The 23,635-nt window shown below is 45.4% G+C and overlaps 1 protein-coding gene across 5 annotated transcripts in view; it reads right to left on the bottom strand.

Annotated features, from left to right (window-relative positions):
- The window catches only part of GNB1 (G protein subunit beta 1), a 100,761-nt gene that overhangs the window by 50,280 nt on the left and 26,846 nt on the right, over window positions 1-23,635 (bottom strand). The window contains exon 2 of one of the 5 annotated variants that reach the window (XM_078330043.1): window positions 283-385. The exons of the other annotated variants lie outside the window; for them this stretch is intronic. The gene's annotated coding sequence lies outside the window, so the exon portion shown is untranslated. The remainder of the gene's footprint in view (window positions 1-282; window positions 386-23,635) is intronic. 5 annotated transcript variants of the gene reach the window in all.

Below are 23,635 nucleotides of genomic sequence, written 5' to 3' on the forward strand. Positions count from 1 at the left end.
AAATGTCCCAGGGAAAATACCCTGAATTAAACTGAAAAGTATGGGTATAGAGGTTAGAATCCTGTTACTAGAAAAATTACAGTAACAATTTAAAAACTAATGCAGGCCAAGCCCAGTGGCTCACCCTGTAATCCCAGCACTTTGGTAAGCTAAGGTAGGCAAATCATTTGAGGTTAGGAGTTCAAGTTGTTTCAGCATGGCCAACATGGTGAAAATCCATCTCCATCAAAAATCCAAAAAAATTAGCCAGGTGTTGTATCACACGCCTGTAATCCTAGTTACCTGGGAAGGTGAGATAGGAGAACTGCTTGATACCAGGAGGGGGAGGTTGCAGTGAGCCGAGATCAACGCTACTACACTCCAACCTGGGCAACAGGGCAAGACTCTGTCTCAAAACAAAAACACAAAACAGGCTGAGTGTGGTGGCTCACACCTGTAATTCCAGCCTTTAAGAGGCCAAGGCAGGCACATCACCTGAGGTCAAGAGTTCGAGACCTGCCTGGCCAAGATGGTGAAACCTCGTCTCTACTAAAAATTTAAAAAATTAGCCAGGGTGATGGTAGGCACCTGTAATCCCAGCTATTCTGGAGGCTGAGGCAGGATAATCACTTGAACCCAGGAGGCAGAGGTTTCAGTGAGCAGAGATCATGCCACTGCACTCCAGTCCAGGTGACAGAGCAAGACTCTGTCTCAATAAACAAGTAAAACACACACACACACACACACACACACTCTCTCTCTCTCTCTCTCACACACACACTAATGCAATTCAACAAACATCGAAGATTAATGTTTCGCATGATAGTGGAGAGCATTTCATCTGAATCTCAAAGAAGCCACTAGATAACTACTTTCTGAGTCCTGGCAAGTCTATGTCGGGACACTGCCAGTCCCTACCTATACCTCTCCTGCTGACATGGTCCTATCCAGTGCCTGGCCCTGGTGCCCAGGAAGGTGGCTAGAATGGTGACACAGATCACTAGAGAGGTTTCTGACTCCTCTTCACATGCTTCAGGTGGAATGAAAATATGTCTAATTCTAGATTTCTTCTGATTTCAGAACACTTATTTATTTGTTTTGAGATGGAGTCTCACTGTCACCCAGGCTTGAGTGCAGTAGCAGGATCTCACTCACTGCAACCTCTGCCTCCCAGGTTCCAGAAATTCTCCTGCTTCAGCCGCCCAAGTAGCTGTGATTACAGGTGGTCACCACCACACCCAGCTAATTTTTTTTCTATTTTTAATAGAGACGGGGGTTTCACCATCTTAGCCAAACTGGTCTCAAACTCTTGACCTCAGGTGATCTGCCCGCCTTGGCCTCTCAAAGTGCTGAGATTACAGGCGTGAGTGAGCCACTATGCCTGGCCTGATTTCAGAACATTTAAAGATGCTTTTGTAATTACTCCCTCAAATTAAACTATGTGAAAAGACCACTTGTGGAGGTTTCACAGGTCACCACTGCCTATTTATTAATTCAGTGTCTTGCCAGTCTGCAAACTCACATGCACACATCTAGTCTGGTGTCAGGTGATGAATCAACAAGCTGAAACATCTCCCCGTTGAACTGTGAATTCTAATTCATTTACTTCAAGTAGTTTCATTTTGCAATTATGCTGCTTATGTACAAGCAAGCACATGCCTTTCTGGCAGTAAAAGTGGGTGTGGAAGGAAAATAGTTTGGCAGTTCCTCAAAACATTAATACAAAGAATTACTTCATAAACCAGCAATTCTACTCCTAGGTATATTCCCAAGAGAACTGAAAGCAGGGACTCAATGCATGTACACATTATGTTCTTAGCAGCAGTACCCAGTAGCCAGAAGAAGGTGGAGACTGCATAAGTAAAATGTGGTCTATCCAAACAATAGACTATTATTCAGCTGTAAAGATAAAGGAGGTCAGGCACGGTGGGTCATGCCTGTAATCCCAGCACTTTTCGGGGCTGAGGTGGGTAGATCACCTGAGGTCAGGAGTTCATGACGAAACTGGCCATCATGACAATACCCCGTCTCTCTTAAAAATACAAAAACTAGGCCGGGCGCGGTGGCTCAAGCCTGTAATCCCAGCACTTTGGGAGGCCAAGGCGGGTGGATCACGAGGTCAAGAGATCGAGACCATCCTGGTCAATATGGTGAAACCCCGTCTCTACTAAAAATCCAAAAAATTAGCTGGGCATGGTGGCATGTGCCTGTAATCCCAGCTACTTGGGAGGCTGAGGCAGGAGAATTGCCTGAACCCAGGAGGCGGAGATTGCGGTGAGCCGAGATTGCGCCATTGTACTCCAGCCTGGGTAACAAGCGAAAACTCTGTCTCAAAAAAAAAAAAATACAAAAACTAGCTGGGCATGGTGGTGTGTACCTGTAATCACAGCTATTGGGGAGGCTGAACCAGGAGAACTGCCTGAACAGGGAGGTGGAAGCTGCAGTGAGCCTAAATTGTGCCACTGCACTCCAGCCTGGGCAACAAAGCAAGACCGTCTTCCCCCCCAACCCCCCGCAAAAAAAAAGGAAGCCCTGGTCCTATCTCTGCTGTGACATGGACAAACCTCACCAATTATGATATGCCACCGGTGCCATACACAAAAGGCCACACAGATACAACCTATTTATGTGAAATATCCACAACACACAAATCCAAAGAGACAGAATGCAGGGGTTACTGGGGCTCCATGTGTGTGCGTGTATGTGCACATGTGTGTGCAGTAGACAGTTATTTAATGGGTACAAGGTTTACTTTTGGGGTGATGAAAATGTGGAATTAGGTAGAGACAGTGGTTGCAAAACATTGTAAATATACGAAATGGCACTGAACTGTTCACTTTAAAAAGGTTTAATTTTATAGTATGTGAATTTCACCTCAGGAAAAAAGTTGGGTGTGAAAGTTGGTGAACAAAGGAGTTAAACAATGAATGCAAACTACCCCAGATTTCATGAAGCCTCACTCCAGGTCAAGGTCCTATAAGCACACCCAAAAATGCCATCAAATCAAGTTTCAAAGCATGAGTCTCAACCTCAGTACAACAAACATTTTAGGCAGGGGTGTGTTTGTGTGTCCTCAGAGGTGTGTGTGCGTCCCCAAAGGTGTGTTTGTGTGTCCTCAGGGGTGTGTTCTCAGCGGTGTTTGTGTGTCCCCAAGGGTATGTATGTGTGTCCTCAGTAGTGTGTGTGTGTCCCCAGGGTGATGTGTGTATGTGTCCCCAGGCATGTGTCCTCCCCAGGGGTGTGTGTCCCCCCAGGGGTATGTGAGTGTGTGTCCTCAGCGATGTGTGTGTCCCCTGTAAGATATTTGGCAGCACGCCAGTAGCGCTCCTTTCCCCAGTTTTACCAGTCACCAGGTGTCCTGAGAGGCAATACCAACCCCAGTAGAAAACTGCTTAACTGTCACAATTATCTCAATCACTAAATATAAATCTTTCCAAGTATTTTCCATATCAAGGGACAGGTAGGAAAAGAAATACTACTCAGAAAAAAACATACATAGTCCGCTCTATTCTGTCATTATTAATTATTTTTTTAAGACAGGGTCAACCTCTGTCAGTCAGGCTGAAGTGGCACGATCATGGCTAACTGCAGCTTCGACTTCCTGGGCTAGGGTGATCCTCCCGCCTCAGCCTCCTGAGTAGCTGGGACCACAGGTATGCACCACCATGCCCAGCTGATTAAAAACAAAACAAAACAATTATTTGTAGACATGGGGTCTTGCCATGTTGCACAGGCTGGTCTTGAACTCCTGGGCTTAAACAATCTTTGCAGCTCGGCCTTCCAAGGTGCTGGGATTGCAGGCATGAGCCACCAAACCCAGTTGCTCTATTTCGGTGCCTAGATTGCCCTGTGGCTCAAATCATGACTCATGCTTGGAGTAAGGATGATAAAAGTGCTATCAAATCACCTTAGCCCAGACTCACATGGAGAGCTGTCTGGACCCATTTCTGACTAAAAACAAGATGACCCAAATGTGTGCTCTTTTTCTGACCATCCAGCTCATAGAACGCCACACTACGGACAAGACTACTGGTCCCACAATAATGTAAACTTAAACCAGTAGCACCACTTAAACAAAATCAGGAGCTGGGCTCACACCTGTAATCCCAATGCTTTAGGGGGGCTGAGGCAGGAAGACTGATGAGGCCAGGAGTCCAGGACCTGCCCAGGCCACACACTGAGATCCAGTCTCTATTTAAAAGCTTAAGACGAGTGCCGGGCGCAGTGGCTCATGCCTGCGGGTGGATCACGAGGTCAAGAAATCAAGACCATCCTGGTCAACATGGTAAAACCCTGTCTCCACTAAAAATACAAAAAAATTAGCTGGGTGTCGTGGTGTGCGCCTATAATCCCAGCTAGTTACTCAGGAGGCTGAGGCAGGAGAATCGCTTGAACCCAGGAGGCGGAGGTTGCAGTGAGCCGAGATCACGCCACTGCACTCCAGCCTGGTGCCTGGTGACAAAATGAGACTCTGTCTCCAAAAAAAAAAAAAAAAAAAAAAACTTAAGGCAAAAAAACCCCATCTCTACTAAAAATACAAAAATTAGCCAGGCGTGATGGCGCACGCCTGTAATTCCAACTACTTGGGAGGCTGAGGCAGGAGAACTGCTTGAACCCAGGGGGCAGAGGTTGCAGTGAACCGAGACTGCACCACTGAACTGTAGCCTGGGTGAAAGAGCAAGACTCCATTTAAAACAAACAAACAAACAAAAACACCTTAAAAACCAGCTGGGCATGTTAGTCTCAGCTACTTGGGAGGCTGAGGCAGGAGGAGTGCTTGAACCCAGAAGTTAGAGACTGCAATAAACTATGACTGCACCACTGCATTCCAGCCTGGGCAGCAGAGCAAACCCTGCCTCTAAAAAACAAAATCAACAAAAAACAAAAAGTTTAAGAGGATAAATAAATTCTTGTGTTCTATTACATAGAGTAGGGTAACTATAATTAGTAATGATGTATTGTGTATTTTAAGATAGTGAAAAGGGAGAACTTGGAATGTGATCAGCAAAAAGAAATGATAAATGTTTAAGTGAATAGATACACTAATTACCCTGATTGACTGGATCATTATATAATATATACAGGCAGTAAAACATTACACTGTACTTCATAAATGTATAAATTATTATGTATCAATTTTATTTATTTTATTTATTTTTTTTTTTGAGACAGAGTTTCGCTCTTGTTACCCAGGCTGGAGTGCAATGGCGCAATCTCGGCTCACCGCAACCTCCGCCTCCTGGGTTCAGGCAATTCTCCTGCCTCAGCCTCCTGAGTAGCTGGGATTACAGGCATGCGCCACCATGCCCAGCTAATTTTTTGTATTTTTAGTAGAGACGGGGTTTCACCAAATGGACCAGGATGGTCTCGATCTCTTGACCTCATGATCCACCCGCCTCGGCCTCCCAAAGTGCTGGGATTACAGGCTTGAGCCACCGCACCCGGCCGGTAATATGTGTCAATTTTAAATAAAATACATCTTAAAAGGAAAAAACAGACTGGGCGCAGTGGCTCACTCCCATAATCCCAGCACTTTGGGAGGCCAAGGCAGGCAAATCACAAGGTCAGGAGATCAAGATCATCCTGGCTAACATGGTAAAACCCCATCTCTACTAAAAATACAAAAAATTAGCTGGGCGTGGTGGCTTGCACCTATAGTTCCAGCTACTTAAGAGGCTGAGGCAGGAGAATTGCTTGACCCCACAGGAAGCAGAGGTTGCAGTGAGCGGAGATCACACCAATGCACTCCAGCCTGGCCAAAGAGCAAGACTCAATCTCAAAAAAAAAAAAAGAAAAAGAAAAAGGAAATAATTCAGATCACTGGTTTACAAGAGTAAATACAAATTTATCATCAATTTAACAAGCAAACCAAGTTACATATACAACTTTTTAAATGCTGAAATAAACCCACCCCACAACACAGCTTTTAGGCCCTCTCTCTGGCCCAGCAGTGGCCTGGTCTGGGTGTGAGCCCTGCTGTCCTGTCTTCTGTGGGCCAGTCAGCCTATACGCACCTGCACAGTGCAAAGCTTCCAGACCATTCTTTCCTATGAAGGGAAAGGTCTGCACCACACGCCACCGAACCATTTCAGGTGCCTTCTGGCTACATCTAGAACTCCAGTCTTTCAAGTCCGATACTTTAGCTTTATTTTAAAGCCTGTTTATGGGTCAAATCCCCTCAATACCCATGCAGTCAACCTATACTTTTGAGTGCCTATATCTTAAGATCATATGCCAGATGCTGAAGACACAAGTCTGCAAAACAGACTCTGTTAGCTACCCACCTGAATCTTACATTCAGTGGAGAGAGTGTGAAAAATTCTGTAATGTGAGGAGGGGAACACAGACAGAGATACTCCACCAATGCAAATTAAACTAATAAAAATCAAAAAGGACTATTCTCATGTGGTTCTATGTGATTCATGCAAAACTCTGGAACTACATCAAAATGGCTCTCAGACGCTCAGACCTGAGAAGAGAGCTGAAGCACAATGTGCAGGCTGGGCCCAATGAGACCATGTTCTCTGAAGATCAAAGGAAAGTGAAGAGCCAGTGTGGGTTCCACCAGGTCCTGCCTCCCAGTCTAGGGCAGCGAAATCATTTACCCAAGGAAGGATCGGTGTGCAGATGGGTAATTTTTTTTTTTTTTTAGGTGGTGCTGTAGTGGATACCAAGCCATTCTCAGTAACTGTGAGCGCCCTGGCTCACTTAGCCAAGCACCCAGCAGTAGGTGGCCTATTTTCATGGGTGCATTAGGTTAAAATCATTAACAGATTTCCAAAGATGGAATTACTGTGTTAAAGATTAGGTACTCTTGTCCAGGAATGGTGGCTCATGCCTGTAATCCCAGTACTTTCAGAGGCCAAGGCGAGCAGACCAGCTGAGATCAGGAGTTTGAGACCAGCCTGGCCAATATGGTAAAACCCTATCTCTGCTAAAAATGCAAAAATTAGCCAGGTGTGGTGGCTAGTGCCTGTAATCTCAGCTACTTGGGAAGTTGAGGCAGGAGAATCACTTGAATCCAGGAGTCGGAGGTTGCAGTGAGCCGAGATCATGCCACTGAACTCCAGCCTGGGTGACAGAACGAGACTCCACCTCTAAATAAAAGAGTATGTCAACCAAGTGGATGACAGCCTTGAACAGCTCACTGCAGCTTCGAACTTCTGGGCACAAGCCACCCTCTTGCATAGCCCCTTAAATAGCAAGGATTCAGACACATGCCACACCTGTCCTTGACTAAATTTTTTGTTTATGGAGAAACAAAGAAACAAATGTCTCAAGCCATCCTCCTGCCTTGGCCTCCCAAAGTGCTCAGATTCTAGGCATGAGCCACCAGTTCCAGCTGAAAGTGAAGGACTTAAAGCTAGAGAATTTAATGCCAGCAAAGGGTAGCTTATGTTTAGAAAGAGGGTTGGCTTAAAAAATGTTAAGATTAGGCTGGGCGCGGTGGCTCACGCCTGTAGTCCTAGCACTTTGGGTGGCCGAGGTGGGTGGATCACCTGAGGTCAGGAGTTCAAGACCAGCCTGGTCATCAGGGTGAAACCCCATCTTAAAAAAAAAAATGTAATAAAAAATAAAAGAAAAAATGTTAAGATTATAGGAGAAGCTGTTTCTGCCAACCAAGAGGCACCAGAGTTCCCAGATGCCATGAAGAAGATCAATGAGGAAAAGAAAATCTGCCTGAATAGGTTTTAATGCAGACAAAAGTGCCCTATTCTGGAAAAACTGCCACAAAGGACACTTATTAGTAAGGAAGAGAAGCGAGCCCCAGCATCGAAGACAGGCAGGGAGAGGCCAACTCTACTTTTTGGTGCAAATGCAGTCAAGTCTATGATCAGGACTGCTCTTACCTATAAAGCTGCTAACCCCTGAGCCTTGAAAGGTAAAAGATAAACACCAGCTGCCAGTCTCTTGGTTGTGCAACAAGACTGGGACAACAAAATCCCATTTTCTGGATTAGTTCGATCAATGTTCTTGGTCTGTAGTTGGGAAGTACCTTGCCAGGAAGGGACTGCCTTTTAAAGTTTTTCTGATATTGGACAATGCCCCTGGCCACTCAGAACCCTATGAGTTTAATACTGAAGGCCCTGAAGTGGTCTGCTTGCCCCTCCAAATGCAGCACCTCTCCTTCAGCCTCTACATTTGGGGGTCATAGGACCTTTAAGGCTCATGACACACAGTACTCTAAGGAAAGAATTGCTAGTGCTATGAAAGAGAATCCCAACAGACAGAACATACTCTAAGAATGGAAAGACTGGCCAGACGCGGTGGCTCACACCTATAATCCTAGCACTTTGGGAGGCCGAGGCGGCTAGATCATGAGGTCAAGAGATCGAGACCATCCTGGTCAACAAGGTGAAACCCCGTCTCTACTAAAAATACGAAAATTAGCTGGGCATGGTGGTGCGCGCCTGTAGCCCCAGCTACTTGGGAGGCTGAAGCAGGAGAATTGCTTGAACCCAGAAGGCGGAGGTTGCGGTGAGCCGAGATCGTGCCATTGCACTCCAGTCTGGGTAACAACAGCGAAATTCGGTCTCAAAAAAAAAGAATGGAAAGATTATAGCACTGAAGATGCCAAGGTTGTTACAGAAAAGGCTGTGAAGGCCATGAAGCCTGAAACAATCAATTCCTGCTGGAGAGGAGGACTATGTCCAGATGCTGTGCCTGACCTCACAGGATTTCTGAGGGCCAATCAAGGAAATCATGAAGATTGTGGATATGCTTTTAAAAGGTTAGGGGTGGGTAAGGGCTGTAAAATATGGATTTTGGAGAAATTCAAGAGCTGTTATACACCACACCAGAGGAATTAACATAAGACACCTTGACAGATGTCCGTGCTTCCAAAGAGGTGCCAGATGAGGAGGAAGCAGCACTGCCAAAAACACGGGGACACAGGACAATCTGACAGCGGGTCCCCGTTACCCAAGACTCCCCATTACCTTGACTTCTTTAGGACACAGACCTTTCACAATATAGGAACTAAAACTAAAGCGTACATTAGAAGGGTGGTACCATATGGAAACTTTTTTAGATAAATGAAAAAGCAGAAAGTCAGAAATGTACTTCAGTCAAGTTCCACCAAGTATGCCTGTCTCGCCTACCTCCCCTACCACCTCCTCTACCCAAGACAGCAAGACCAACCCCATCTCTTCCTCCTCCTCAGCCTCAACCTGAAGATGAGGAGGAACATCTTTATGAGGGATCCACTTCGATTCAATAAATAGCAAATAAATTTTTCTCTTATGATTTTCCTAATGTTTTCTCTGGCTTGCTTTATCACAACATATAACATACAAAACATATCTGTTGACTACTATCAGTAAGGCGTCCAGTCAACAGTAGGGTATTAGTAGTTAAGGTTTTGGGAGGCAAGTGATACAAGAATTCTGACTGCACAGCTGACGGGCACCCCTAATCCCTATGTTGTTTAAGGCTCACAATATTTCTTCCCTTCCACCCTTTGTAACGCAATTGTCTAGCATTTTATTTCTACATGTTTTTTGAAGACTCCATCTGGTCTTTGTTCCTAGTTCCTCAGAAGGAACTTCAAAAACTAGGGGATGTTATGGAGTGAGAGGCATCCCTTTGTTATTCATGAGCCTCCATGTTTTGACTAAGAGATGAGCTGACTCAAGCTAGAGGCTAGTTACCAGAAAGACCAACCATGAGATGAGACAGTTGGGGTTTGAAACCATTCTGACTGGGGTGGGAGAGGGGCTAGAGACTGTGTTCAATCAATTGTGCCCAAGTAACAAAGCCCCACTAAAAAGTCTCAACACCAAGGCTCAGGGGAGCTTCCTGGTTAGCGGCTCGCTGAGCCTGATTTGTCAGGAGAGTAACTCCATGGGGAGGAGGCTTGGAGGATCTGTGTTTGAGACTTTCCTAGGCCTTGCTATATGCATCTCTTCATTTGGCTGGTCTGATTTATATTAAACTAGATAGCACCAGAAGAGAACTGCAGCGTGATGGGATCCATTTCTGCCTGAAGAACTTCCTCCATCTCACAGGGCAGATCTACTGGTAATGAACTCCACAGCTTTTGTCTAAAAAAAAAGTCTTTTGTGGGCCAGGGATGGTGGCTCACGCCTGTAATCCAAGCACTTTGGAGGCCAAGGCAGGTGGATCACCTGAGGTCAGGAGTTCAAGGCCAGCCTGACCAACATGGTAAAACCCCGTCTTAAAAAAAAAAAAAAAAGTCTTTTCTGGCACTAGGTCTCACTCTGTCACCCAGACCACAGTGCAGTGGCACAATCTTGGCTCACTGCAGCCTCAACCGATCCTCCCACTTCAGTCCCCTGAGTAGCTGAGACCATAGGCCCTGGCAAAACACCTAGGGCTGACTTTTTTTTTTTTTTTTTTTTTGGTAGAGATGAAGTCTCTATGTTGCTCAAACTGCTCTCAAATTCCTGGGCTCAAATGAGTCTCCCACCTCAGTCTCCCAAAGTGCTGGGACTACAGGCGTGAACCACAATGCCCGTCCTATATGAAATATTTTCTGGCTACAATCAAAACTTTCTCTTTGACTTTCAGCAGTTAGACTATAGTACCTAAGTACTAGGTACTACAGTTGAGGGTTTCTTTGTTTATATATATTTATGGTGCTTAGAGTTCTCTGAACTTCACAGACATCTGGTTTCTTGTCTTTCACTAATGGAAAATTCTCAACCATTAGCTCTTCAAATACTTCTGCCTCATTTTCTTCCTAGGGCTCCAATGTATATTAGACAGTTTGTTATCATCCCACAACTACTAAATACTGGGGTTTTGTTTTGTTTTTTTTTGAGATGGAGTCTCGATCTGTCACTCAGGCTGGAGTATTATGGCGTGATCTGGGCTTATTGCAATCTCCACCTACTGGGTTCAAGCGATTCTCCTGCCTCAGCCTCGTGAGTAGCTGGGATTACAGGTGCCCACCACCACAACCAGCTAATGAGACAGGATTTCACCATGTTGGCCAGGAAGGTCTGAAACTCCTAACCTCAGGTGATCCACCTTCCTCAACCTCCCAAAGTGCTGGGATTACAGGCATGAGCCACTGTGCATGGCCTAAATACTTCTTTGCTCTGGTTTATTTTTTTCTGCTTGTTTCATTTTGGATTTCTATTGACCTAACTTCAGGTTCACTGATTCTTTATTCAGCTGTGCTAAGCCAATCTGTTGATAAAACTCACTGAACAAATTATTCATCTATGAGGTTTTTAAAAAAATCTCTAACATTTCTATTTAACTTTTTCTAGAGTTTCTGCCTCCTGAAATTCTCCATCTTTTCATGAATGATGCATGCTGTACACCTTTCTCACTCAGTCTTTTACCCCATCAATCGTAGGCATTTAAAGTCTCTGGCAGTTCCAACATCTGGGTCATCTCTGAGTTGGCTTCCCTTTATTTCTCTCTTAACCAGAAATCATTTTTTGTGCATCTCATAATTTTTTTATTGAATATTAGAGGATAGCAACAGAAAACTAAATTAAGCAGTACCTGCACCCAGAATTGGGTATACCTCTTTTTCTGCTGAGCAACTAGTGTGTGGGGATAAGTGGTTAATTAAATGTAGTCTTCAGCTGGGTTTGGATTTGGTTATCCTCGGGGGAAGGCTGCCTTAAACTTCATGGTACCATAGTACTTTTCTCAAAAAATACTGGCCAAAGAGGAAATCTCACTAACTCACACCTACTGGAGGACAGAACAAAGGCAGAAAAGCAAGCCATACAACTTCTTCTGAAAGATTCACATGAAGATACAAACAGTCTTGCAGCCTGCCATCAAGACAAGCCTTCACTTTATTTTGGCAATAGAGTGAATGTCTGTTAAAGAGACATTCACTTTACTGGAAAAAAAAAAATAAACATATTGTGACTGAATATATAAAAAGAGATGCCAAATGTCTCATGCTTGTAATCCCAGCGACTTGGGAGGCCAAGGCAGGCATATCACGAGGTCAAGAGATCGAGACTATCCTGTCCAACATGGTAAAACCCCGTCTCTACTAAAACTACAAAAATTAGCTGGGCATGGTAGCATGTGCCTATAGTCCCACCTACTTGAGATGCTGAGGCAGGAAAATTGCTTGAACCCTGGAGGCAGAGGTTGCAGCGAGCGAAGATGGCACCACTGCACTCCAGCCAGCTGACAGAGAAAGACGCCACCTCTTAAAAAAAAAAAACAAAGAGAGATGCCAAATGTTAGGAGTCAGGCGTGGTGGCTCATGCCGATAATCCCAGGGGAGGATCACTTGAGGTCAGGAGTTTGAGACCAGCCTGGGCAATAGAGAAAGATCCCATCTCTCAAAATATTTTTAAAAAATATTAGGCATGCTGGTGCATACCCGTAGTCCTAGCTCATCCAGAGACTAAGACAGGAGGACTGGTTGAGCCCAAGAATTCAAGGCAGCAACAAACCACTGCATGTCAGCCTAGGCAACAGAGTAAGACTTTTTTTTTTTTTTTTCTGAGATGGAGTCTCGCTCTGTCGCCAGGCTGGAGTGCAGTGTCATGATCTCAGCTCACTGCAACCTCCACCTCCCGGATTCAAGCAATTCTCCTGCCTCAGCCTCCCTAGCAGCTGGGATTACAGGCACCTGCCACCACGCCCAATTAGTTTTTGTATTTATTTATTTTCAGTAGAGGCAGGGTTTCACCATGTTGGTCAGGCTGGTCTTGAACTCCTGACATTGTGATCTGCACGCCTCAGCCTCCCAAAGTGCTGGGATTACAGACATGAGCCACCACACCCGGCCGACTCATCTCTTAAAAAAAATAAGTGAATGTCTTGTGTGCCTTGCTATGTACACAGGTTCTCAGTCCATTCCAAGTGGAGTGCAACTGACAGGCCTACCGTACACTTAGGGGCCAGCAACAGCAGCCTCTCATCCTGCTCTCACCAACCCAGCTCCACACCCAGCTCCACATCTGCCACACCCAGTCACACCCCCTTCTGAACCCTGCACTGGTTCTTTTGTGGTCCTTCTACCAACTTGAGGATCTACTCCTTATTCCCTTTCCCTGAATGCACCCCAGTTCCTAGAAAGCTCTACATGCTGCAATGCTCTGAGGGTTCAATCCTTTCAGATTCCACCACTGTAAAGTAAGCCTCAGTGCCCCTTTCTTTCCAAACCCACAGGCAGTCCCTCTCTGCTCTCCTGCAGCAGACTCAAGCCTCCATTCCATCTCTTTCCCTCCAGCCCCTGTGCTCCACCCCCATTGCTGCAGTCTCCTGCCGGCTCACCATCTTTGCTTGGCCCATTACTAATCTGCTTCTCTATCCCACCTCTTTTCCACTTCAATCCATCTTAAACAGCACTGCCTGATTTATCCTTCTGAAGGACAGCTCTGACATGTGACTCCTCCGCTCAAAAGTCTTCAAATATTCCTCCTACAGGAAAAAATCAAACTTTTTAGCCTGGCCCAATTTAAAGCTCTTACCAACTGTACTCCCAGGTACTCATCCCCAGGGAGTCAAGTAAGCCTAGAGAGGGCCAAACACATGGGCACGAGCACCCCAGGCGACTGTGGTAGTCTCTGAAAAACTCTGACCACTAGTCTCTTAAAGAGAAATCCTAGAAACAAGAACATATTTTTGCATTACAGAATGCGAGCCAATCTTTAAAGATAAAATATCTCCCCACCAGGCAAGAAAAGAGACATGCTTCTAGGCTGGGCACAATGGCTCACACCTGTAATCCCAACACATTGGGAGGCCAAGGCAGGTTGACCACTTGAGGTGGCCAGGAGTTCAAGACCAGTCTGACCAACATGTTGAAACCCTGTCTCTACTGAAAATACAAAAATTAGGGCGTGGTGGCTCTTGCCTGTAATCCCAGCTACTCGGGAGGCTGAGGCAGGAGGATTGGTTGAACCTGGAAGGTGGAGTTTGCAGTGAGTTGGGATCATGCCACTGCACTCCAGCCTGGGTGGCAGAGTAAGACTCCATCTCAAAAATAAAAATAAAAAGACCTACTTCCAAAACTTAGCTTATTTCCTGTAAAAAAAACTGCAAAACACAGAAAGTACTCTGAGTTGGAAATGTTTTTATAACCCATATTCTAAATCATCTGTGATTCAGAAAGAGAACTGGAAGGAAACAGGAATAAGAGAAACTATGTCTTCAGGCCATTTAGAATGACACAGTGCTCTGTAGAGCTCAGCTAATGTCTTGTTTGTTAATGTGGTCACTGTGAGAAAAGCATTTTGTGAGACTACTCTGGTGCCAGGCGCCAGTTTAAGCCAAAGTAAAGTAAGCACAAATATTTACTTGGAGTCTGAGTACATATATAGCCATATTATATAACAACATGAAAATAGGATGAAAGTTTCAATTGTTGATAAAACATTTAACAATAAAGTGGCCTCAAGATCTGGGTTTGTATTTGTATGGCTGCATTCATTCACTCAACAACGACCTGCCCATCTCCAATCACATGCCAGGCACCACAGCTCAGGGGAATCCGTAGGAAATGAGACACAGCACTTGCTGTTCTGGAGCTGGCCTGTTGGTCAAGGAAGGCATTAAGCTAACAGTGCAAGTCTCTATTTTGATACATCAACTGCTATCCATTACTAAGGAAACATAAAACTGGTTAAGAAGGGGAGACAGGTGAGATGGGGCAGTCTTTCTTAGAAGGTGGCCAGAGAAGGCCACTCTAATGTAGAAAAATCTGAACAGAGTCCCAAGGAGAGGGTGAGCAGGTGAAGTCCCTGAGATTCTGACTTATCCTACTCGTCAAGATTTCTTACCTGCTGAAACACTGACAAAGCTTGCCACTTCTATCTGTGGACGTGAGAGTCAAATTAACTTTACTGTCTCTATCCTGGAATGTTTAGTCCAACTGCTATCCGTCTCTTAAACTCTGACAGCACAGACAAGCTCAGTCATAAAAAAAGGTAGAGGAAGGGGACTATACTGAAGCAGCAGAAACACAGCAAGAGGCACTCACTACAAAACCTGTTTTAAGGAAGACAGATACATCTCCGGTTAGTCCCAGACTTTCCTTCCTAAGTAAGCTTTTAAACTGGGTGCACTGGCTCAGATCTATAATCCCAACTACTTGGGAAGGCTGAGGCAGGAAGATTGCTTAAGCTCAGGAGTTGGAGGCCAGCCCGGACAATATAGTAAGATGTCATGTCTTTTAAAAAAAATTTTTTTTAAGTGCAGTGGCTCACACCTATAATCCCACCACTTTGGAAGGCTGAGGCAGAGCGGATCACCTGAAGGCAGGAGTTCCAGACCAGCCTGGCCAACATGGTGAAACCCCGTCTCTACTAAAAATAAAAAAATTAGCTGCGTGTGGTGGCGAGCGCCTGTAACCCCAGTTACTCGGGAGGCTGAGGCAGAAGGATTTCTTGAAACTGGGAGGTGGAAGCTGCAGTGAGCCAAGATCATGCCGACTGCACCCCAGCCTGGGCAACATAGCAACACTCCATCTCAAAAAATAAAATAAAAAAAAAAACACCCTTAATTCTGTCCAAGTTAATGAGCAATGACTAAAAAGCAAGCAAAACAGTAACCCCCACAACAGGAATAATAAATACTAGGTCATAGTTTTCAAGTGAGGAAAGTACATCGGAGTAACCCGGTGGAAAGAGACACATCTGGTGTTTGCTTCCTTCGCCATTTCAAGGAGGCCGCTGCTATACAGGGTCTACAGAACTAGAGGCTATGACGTTCTTAACCTAAGAATGAAGTGACAGTGCTGATTTGAGGAAGAGGAGAAGCCGGGAGGCTCAGGTCAGAGCCCTCTCACTTTTCACCACTGTGTTTCTCAGGACTCATGGTGTAAAGCAGCCTCCCAAATATTTTTTTGATCAATGGACTTTCTTCTTCTCCTTTTTATGTTTTTTTAAGAGATGGGGTCTTGCTGTGTCACCCAGCATAAAGTGCTGTCACAGCTCACTGCAGCCTCAAACTCCTGGACACAGGCATCCTCCCATTTCAGCTTTCTGAGTAGCTGGGACTACAGGCACATGCCTTCACGTCTGGCTAATTTTTTATTTTCAGAGATGGGTCTCATTATGTTGCCCAGGCTGTTTTAAAACTCTCAGCCTCAAGTGATCCTCCTGCCTCAACTTCCTGAGTAGGGCTTTCTTTTTTGAAAAAATTTTAATTAGAGATGGGTCTTGCTATAGCGCCCAGGCAGATCTCCAACTCGGAGTTCAAGCAATCCTTCCACCTTGGTCTCCCAAAGTGCTGGGATTACAGGCATGAGCTACTGCACTGGGCTGGAATTTTGTTTTTACTTTCTTTCTTTTTTTTTTTTGAGATGAAGTCTCCCTCTGTCACCAAGCTGGAGTGCAGTGGCCAGATCTTGGCTCACTACAACCTTTGCCTCCTAGGTTCAAGCGATTCTCCTGCCTCAGCCTCTTGGGGTAGCTAGCTGGGATTATAGGCACACGCTACCATGTCCAGCTAATTTTTGTATTTTTAGTAGAGTCAGGGTTTCACCATGTTGGCCAAGATGGTGTCGATCTCTGGACCTCATGATCTGCCTGCCTCAGCCTCCCAAAGTGCTGGAATTACAGGTATGATCCACCACGCCCAGCCAGGAATTTCTTAATTAATGTTTCCCTCTCCCCCTCCACAGTCCTACCTGATGTAACAATTAACAGTTTGGCAATACATTGGGACAACCAAGAACTGTAATTCCTGACAAGTTATTTAATTCTGACAAGCCATTTCAAGAAAAAGGCTCATGTACTGTTCACTCTTCTGAAGGAAGTATCCTAGAGAACAGTAATACAGTAAAGACATTCAGGAGAGCCTGGGTACATGGAGAGCCTACTGATTTTAATCACTTCAGGTATTTTCCACCAGGTAATTAAATTCACTGTCCAATCATCTGTCTCAAAATCCTACTTATTAATGAGAAAATTTTTTTTAACTAATGAGAAATCTTAATGGGAAAAGAAATCTAGTATTAACTACATTTTTGGGAAATTGTTAATTCTAGAAATGGAATATTAAAACTACTCCTGACTTTCCTTTACCCCCTCCTTCAAAAGTATACCTAGTCTAACCAAGATTCTCAGTGGGAAGTGGGGAGAGGAGAAATGTGAGAGGTCCTGGGGAAAATGAATTAGAAACGAGGAAGTAGAAAGAGGAACCAAGAACCCAGTCTGGGATGGCTCTTGGTACTAGCTGGCTCCTCTCTCTCTCCTTCTGGTGCCCTTTCTGTGCCCTTCTGCTAACTGCTCTCTTAACCAACCACTGTCATTTTGCACATGGTCCAACACAGCCTAGGATTCTACATAACAGCAATCATCAAATGTCAGCCATGTCTCCGTGTCCAGAGAATCCTCTGCACCAACTCACTTATTCACTGTCTGCAGGCCAGGTGCACTCTGGAACTGGGGAGGATACAGCAAGTCCAATGGGCAGCTGCCCTCACCACAGGAACAATGGGAGGGGTGTCTGAGAAGGGAACATGGGTAGGCCAAGCAAAGATGATGTCTTTAGCACAGGAACAAACTTCTCTACATGTGCACTTACAGCAGTATCCCCATATCTGATAAAGGACATGCTCCAAGTACCCACACTTTATATAGACTACATTTTTTCCTTTATGTTGTATATTTTCCTATACAAATGATAAGAACTTTATGAAAAAGTTATATTTCTAAATTAGGCACAGTAAGAGATTAACAATAATCATCAAGTAGAATCACCATAACATACTGTAATGAAAGTTATGGGAATGTGGTCTCTCTCGTACTGTACCGTGATATCTCACAGTGCCATATGGAGACTACTGCAATTCTTCACTCTGGCACTGCCCCAGCTGGGGAGGACATGTCACGAAGCAGCACACATGGATCCACAATGTAGAATCCAGAACAATCCTGGTCCCCAAAACACACAGATTAAAAACACGAATGCACAATATCTGGTGTCTTTTCTTTCCTTTAAAAGCATTCAAGACTATCCCCACTGTCTTATCTGCCTACTGTGTCAAAAACAGGAGAGAAGGCCATAACCAGAATCATGGGACACCTAATAAAGACAGTCACTTGTTATTTCAACAAGTCATCTGTTTTCATTCACCTGTCACATCTGTCAAGAAAAACACAGGCTGTCTTCTAAAAGTCTGTTTTTAACTATTTTTTTGAATGACAAATTCCACTTGTACCACAGAGGGCACATTATGCATGTTGGTGAGGCCCCTTTGTGGTCCCCCATCCCTGGGTTCTTCCTGGGCATCCTACGGCCTCCACTAGGGTAACAGGCAGCACCCCAAAGACTTAACTTTGATTTTTAAAAAGGGACAGATCCCTCCTTTCACCCTTGTTCAGATACTTCCAGAGGGTGGGTCCCTTCTCATGACAACACACCACCCCACTCACCAGACCACAGTGTCGAATCTAGCCCAGATGTGAACCATGAAAACCTCAGCTTTCAAAACAAAGGACAAGATGCCAGAGACACTGCAGCCAGCTCAAAGGACACGGAAAGCCATTTTAAAGCTGAGGGAAGCAGAGCAAAACAGCAGCTGCTGGAAACCAAAGGAGCCACAGCTTAAAGGGGTTCATCTCCAACAGCAGATGGCGCTACACCCTTCCCGATGACGTCACATCCTCACAAGGCTGGGTTTGCAGTGGCTGCTTTGACAAAAAGCAAACCCTGCATGAAATCAACATGGAACAGGAAACAAGGGGTGGGGTGAGGTGGGTGGGGCGGAGTCCAATCTGATTCTGAAGTTTAAGAAGCTGTACAACCCATTAGTAATTGTGGCTACTTAAGAATAAAATACAGTTTCCTTCAATTTATGGGTATTAGTTTTCTTTTTCTTTTTTTCTTGGAGGCGGAGTTTTGCTCCTTGCCCAGGCTGGAGTGCAATGGTGCCATCTCAACTCACTGCAACCTCCAACCCCAGGTTCAAGCAATTCTCCTGCCTCTGTCTCCCGAGTAGCCAGGATTAGAGATGTGCGCCACCACATCTGGCTAATCTTTGCATTATCATTAGAGATGATAACGTGGGGTTTCACCACGTTGGCCAGGCTGGTCTCGAACTCCTGACCTCAGGTGATCCATGTGCCTTGGCCTCCCAAAGTGCAGGGATTCCAGGAGTGAGCCACTGTGCCCAGCTGGGTTTTGGTTTTCAAATAGCTACCAGAGGCTACCCTAACTTCCTAGGACATAAATAGTTATGCTGTTTAGACCCAAAGATTCAATAAATGGCCCCGGCATAGTGGTTCACACCTGTAATCCCAGCACTTTGAGACCAGCCTGGGCAACATAGGGAGAACCTGCCTCTTAAAAAAGATTCAATAAAGGGAGTATCAGATATGAATCATGGCCTAAGGGCACTGTGGACACCCTGAGACATAAAGGTGCCATGAATCTGGTAACCTCTGTATTATGACTCGAATCTTGGCCTCAGGGATGAGACATCAACAGGGACTGACTGGCAGAGGTTGGGAAGGGAAGAAAATGGAAAGGAAGAGGGAGCAGGACAAACTGAGGGAGAGAAAAGAAGGGAGGAGGAAGGAAGGAGAAGTGGTGTGGGGGAAGAGAGGTGGGAAAGAAGAGGGAGGCAGAGTCCCCACAAACCCACCAGACTGCAGCTCAGCTCTAAATCCACCCAAAAAGCCTCACCTACTGCTCTGACCCTCCACTTTGCTGTAGGCTGTAATATGCTATGCTCTCATCAAGAATGGGAACTGACACTCTGGGAGGCCAAACAGAGTGGATTACTTAAGGTCAGGAGTTCGAGACTTGCCTGACCAACATTGCTAAACCCCATCTCTACTAAAAATACAAAAAACTAGCTGGGTGTGGTGGCAGGTGCCTACAGACCCAGCTACTCAGAAGGCTGAGGCAGAAGAATCGCCATTGCACTCCAGCCTGGTCAACAGAACAAGACTCCATCTCATGAAAAAAACAAACAAAAAAAAGGGAACTGACTTCCTAATCTTTGTGTCTCAGAACAAAACCCAGCAGGGCCAGAACAGTGGCTCACGGGCCTATAATCCCAACACCGTGGGAGGCTGAGGCAGGGGAGACTGCTGGAAGCCAGAACTTTGAAGCCCAGCCTGGGCAACACAGAGACCTCATCACTACCAAAAACAAACTTTTTAAAAAATTAACTGGGCATGGCAGCGCATATCTGTAGCTGAGGTAGGAGGATCACTGAGCCTCGGTGGTCAAGGCTGCAGTGTGCTATGACCCCACCTCTGCACTCCGGCCTGAATAATAGAGCAAGACCCTGTGTATTATCTAAAAAAAAAAAAAAAAATCAGCAGGAACTCAGTAACTGCTTATTGAAAGGCATCCCCCAAGGGAAGCAGGATTGGCAAGCAGCCCTGAGGATGGATGTATCTCACAGACTTTATAGATTCAGAGGGCTGGGATTGGGGAGGAGAAAGTGAGGGGCAGGAAAGGATATAAGAAACAGGCTGGACCTGGAAGCAGCCCTGAAGGAGGCTTCAATCTGTGGCTAAAGCTGGTGCTGAGGCTCTAGTAAGGCTCAAACTAGACCTTCCAAGCAACACAGACAGCACTGGAAACATCCACCAAAGAAGCTCCTGGACATATCACTGGGGTATGCAGCCCAAAATGCAAGGCCTGAATCTCCCCAATGAGGCAGCCACCAGACCCAAAGTGAGCACTGTCCTACAGGGTAACTGGCCTGTATTCTTTAAAACCTAAAGGGAGGCCGGGCGCAGTGGCTCACACCTGTAATCCCAGCACTTTGGGAAGCCAAGGTGGGCAGATCACTGAGGTCAGGAGTTCCTTACCAGTCTGGCCAACATGGTGAAACCTTGTCTCTACTAAAAGTACAAAAAATAGCCCAGGCACAGTGGCTCATGCCTGTAATCACAGCCTTTTGGGAGGCTGAGGAGGACAGCTCACTTGAGGGCAGGAGTTCGAGACCAACCTGGCCAACATGGGGAAACTCTGCCTCCACTAAAAACACAAAAATTAGCTGGGCAAGATGGTACACACCTGTAATCCCAGCTACTTGGGAGGCTGAGGCAGAAGAATCACTTGAACCCAGGAGACAGAGGTTGCAGTGAGCCAAGACCGCACCACTGCACTCCAGCCTGGGTGACAGAGGGAGACTGACTCAAAAAAAAAAAAAAAAAGACAAAATCTGTTCCAAATGAAAGGAAAACAGACATGGTATCTAAATGCAACATGTGATCCTGGACCGACTGGACCCTGGACTGGAGGAACAGCTGTAAAAGCCATCATAGAATAATTAATAGCATGCAGATAAGAAAACAGCTCAGGGCCAGGCGCAGTGGCTCACACCTGCAATCTCAGTACTCTGGGAGGCCACACAAGTCCAGGAGTTTGAGACCAACCTGGCCAACATGGTAAAACCCCGTCTCCACCAAAAATACAAAACTTAGCCAGGTGTGGTGGCACATGCCTGTAATCTCAGCTACTTGGGAGGCTGAGGCATGAGAATTGCTTGAGCCTGGGAGGCAGAGATTGCAATGAGCCAAGATCATGCCACTGCACTCCAGCCTGGGTGACACAACAAGATTGTTTCAAAAAAAAAAGTAAACAGCTCAGATCAGTATGAAATTTCCTGATTTTGACAACTGAATTATGATTATATAAAAACAGGTCCATGTTTTAAAAAAAATAAACACTGAAAAAATACACATTCAAATCTTTAGTGGTAAAGGGGAAAATTAATGTGATTTTTTTCATCATATTTCATAATATAGTTATATTTGTTTTAAAATAAAAAACCAGGAGTGGTGGCTCATACCTGTAATCGCAGCACTTTGGGAGACCAAGGAGGGAAGACTGCTTGAGCCCAAGAGTTTGAGACCAGCCTGGGCAACACAATGAGACTTTGTCTCTACAAAAAATATTTAAAAATCAGTCAGATGTGGTGGCATGGCCTTCAAGAGTCTGAAGTGGGAGGACTGCTTGAGCCCAGGAGGTGAAGGCTACAGTCAGTTAGCCATGATTGCACCATTACACTCCAGCCTGGGTAAAAGAGTGAAACCTTGCCAAATAAATAAATAAGTAAAGTGTGTGTTAGGAGAGCAACCTGGCCATCTCATGTACAACGAATTGGAGGAGGAAGAGCCACAAAGTAACTCCTGGGACCTCCTCTTCAGAGGCCTGGGAGGGTTGTCAGGTCAATTAGATGATTACAATAGTCTAAGTGAGGAGTAGTCTACCCATTAACTTCTCCCCACATTGAGTGAGCCACACAGTTTCCTAAGTTTATTACCCGTGGTGGAAAGTACTTCTTATTTATTTTGGAGACAGGGTCTTGTTCTGTTGCCAAGGCTAGAGTAGTGACACAATTACGGCTCACTACAGACTTGACCTCCTGGGTTCAAGCAACCCTCCCACCTTAGCATCCCAAGTAGCTGGGACTAGAAGCACGCACTCTGATGTCCAGCTAATTTTTGTATTTTTTGTAGAGGCACGTCTCCCTATGTTGCCTAGGCTGGTCTCCAACTCCTGGGCTCAAGCAATCTAACTGCCTAGACCTTCCAAAGCGCTGGGACTGCAAGCACGATCCACTACACCTGGCCAGTACTTCATTTTTATAGAAGTGGAACCAATAAACCCAGCAGAAAGGTAAGGAAGCTAAGGAGAGCTCCTTGAGTATAAAGTATCCTAAGGAGCTATCACCCTTTGAGACTCCTAGAAACCACCACAGAGGAGACAAGGTGGTTGAATTTGAACTGAAGTGGTGCTTAAGTCCAACACAAACAACTGCCATACACACACAAGAGGGAAAACCAACCCTTGTTCAGCTCCCCTGGGACCACATCCTTCTACCTAAAAGCACAGTGCCAAAGCCCAGGCTGAACGTGAGTCTGACCCTCAGCACCGTGGACACTGGGGTCGTCCTGGGTGTTGCAAGGTGCTGAACAGCATCCTCGGCATCTGTCCATCAGATGCCAGTAGCACCACACAAGTTATGAGAACAACGAATGTCTCCAGGAAGTGCCAAATGTTCCTGAGAACTTGGTCGCTGCCCCTCTTCAGCCATCAGTGTGTGAATGGGTGGTAGAAGTTTTCTAATCAATCAAATGAGTAACAGAGGTTCAGACGGGCAAGCTGTGGGGTGGTGCGAGCTAGAAATGGAAGCAGTGAGGGCCACAGAGAAACAAAGGAAAGAAGTAACAACACCCAACCATGTAAGTTATGCAATAATTTATAGCCAACCTGAGTAACAGCTGAGGTGATCTGACTGATTTTAGAACCTCATCTCCCAAGGAAACCTGGCCAATTCAGAAAGGTACGCTGTCCCTTGCCCACAGTGGCTGCTGACACTGGAGGGGGTTGGGAGTGGGGCAAACACACCCCAGATATGGCAAAGCATCTACAAGGCCCTTTTCTGAAATGTCTGCTTAGGAGACCTTTCTACAGATAACCTTATGGTGTTTAGGTTCTGCCGCCTTCCACATGCTGTCACTCAGTTAACTGTAAGACAACATATGCATAAAAACCCACAGGACTCACTCTTCATCCTCAAAGAGCTCATTTTGAGATCCTCTTCTCTGCTACCACCACAGAGGAATTCTCTTTCCAAAGTTCTTTTAATAAGCAAACACTCAAATTTCAGATATCACACACAATAAGATTCCAAAAAAGATTTAAGTTGGAAAAATTCAGAAAACCTACCTAAGCTTGAGTACAGAATCCCCACTATCAGTGTAGTACATGATAGCACATAATTGATAAC

This window comes from Callithrix jacchus, chromosome 7 (assembly GCF_049354715.1).
Source record: "Callithrix jacchus isolate 240 chromosome 7, calJac240_pri, whole genome shotgun sequence".
Lineage (NCBI taxonomy): Eukaryota > Metazoa > Chordata > Mammalia > Primates > Cebidae > Callithrix > Callithrix jacchus.